Source organism: Neomonachus schauinslandi, chromosome X (assembly GCF_002201575.2).
Source record: "Neomonachus schauinslandi chromosome X, ASM220157v2, whole genome shotgun sequence".
Classification (NCBI taxonomy): domain Eukaryota; kingdom Metazoa; phylum Chordata; class Mammalia; order Carnivora; family Phocidae; genus Neomonachus; species Neomonachus schauinslandi.
In genome coordinates this window covers 126,459,101-126,459,989 of record NC_058419.1, presented here as the reverse complement: position 1 = coordinate 126,459,989, position 889 = coordinate 126,459,101, and the positions used below count along the sequence as shown (strand labels likewise).

The 889-nt window shown below is 61.1% G+C and overlaps 1 protein-coding gene across 1 annotated transcript in view; it reads left to right on the top strand.

The window, feature by feature from the left end:
• The first annotated feature begins 483 nt into the window (after positions 1 to 483).
• The window catches only part of LOC110582985 (cohesin subunit SA-2-like), an 8,595-nt gene continuing 8,189 nt past the window's right edge, over positions 484 to 889 (top strand). The window contains exon 1 of the mRNA XM_044911642.1: positions 484 to 506. The gene's annotated coding sequence lies outside the window, so the exon portion shown is untranslated. The remainder of the gene's footprint in view (positions 507 to 889) is intronic.

Sequence of the window (889 nt, the reverse complement as noted above, 5' to 3'; positions counted from 1 at the left end):
CCTCTGCTCCTGAGGGCCCCTTCCTGGGCCATCTGGCTGTCTTGCCCTCACTAACGGGTCTGCGTTCAGGTAAAGTTCCCCATTCTCGGCTTCTCTGGGGGTTTGAGGTGCAGCGACTGGGGACAGTCTGGTGGTTGGTTCCCTCCCCGGTGTTGGCCTGGGCTGACAGCTCGGACAGACAGAAGTCAGTTCTAGAACTTTCCTCCGTGGTCTGTGTCCCGCCCCCATGGCTTCCTGGTATTCCTGCTCCCCAGGTCTCTGTGTGGCGAGTGTGTGCAGACATGCATGCTGGAGTGTGGGTCGGCCTGGCCCCACAGGACCTGGGAGCCCAGCCAGGTGCACAGGGTCCCCCGCTCCAGGCCGACGTCGGGGTCACTTTCTCTGATCTCCCTAGGCTCCTGGCCCCTCCACCCCATGAAGGTTTCTTTGGTCAAGAGCCCCCTGATGAGTTTGATAGAAATCTCCAGAACATGAAGACGCTTATCGACTTCTACCTGCAGGGCGAGGTGAGGGCGTGGCCGTGTGGGGTCCCGGGACAGGATGTCCGAGCCACGTGAGGGACCCGGACTCGTGTCCTATGCCCTGCACCCCATGTCCCATGCCATGTCCTATGTCCCATGCCCGCATCCCGTGTTGGGCTGGAAAGGGGCTTGGTTCCTGTGTGAACAACACTTGCTATGGGCACGTGGGAGTCACATCTCTGGGTTGGTGTTCTCATGTGTCTTTATGTGTCCAAACATGGGAGGGTTGGGAAGGGGGCCCTTCCTGCCTGTATCATTACCTGACCTCCCCACCCCGTGTCATCATCCCGTGTCCTCCCCGCCCCGTGTCATCATCCCGTGTCCTCCCCGCCCCGTGTCATCATCCCGTGTCCTCCCCGCCCCGTGTC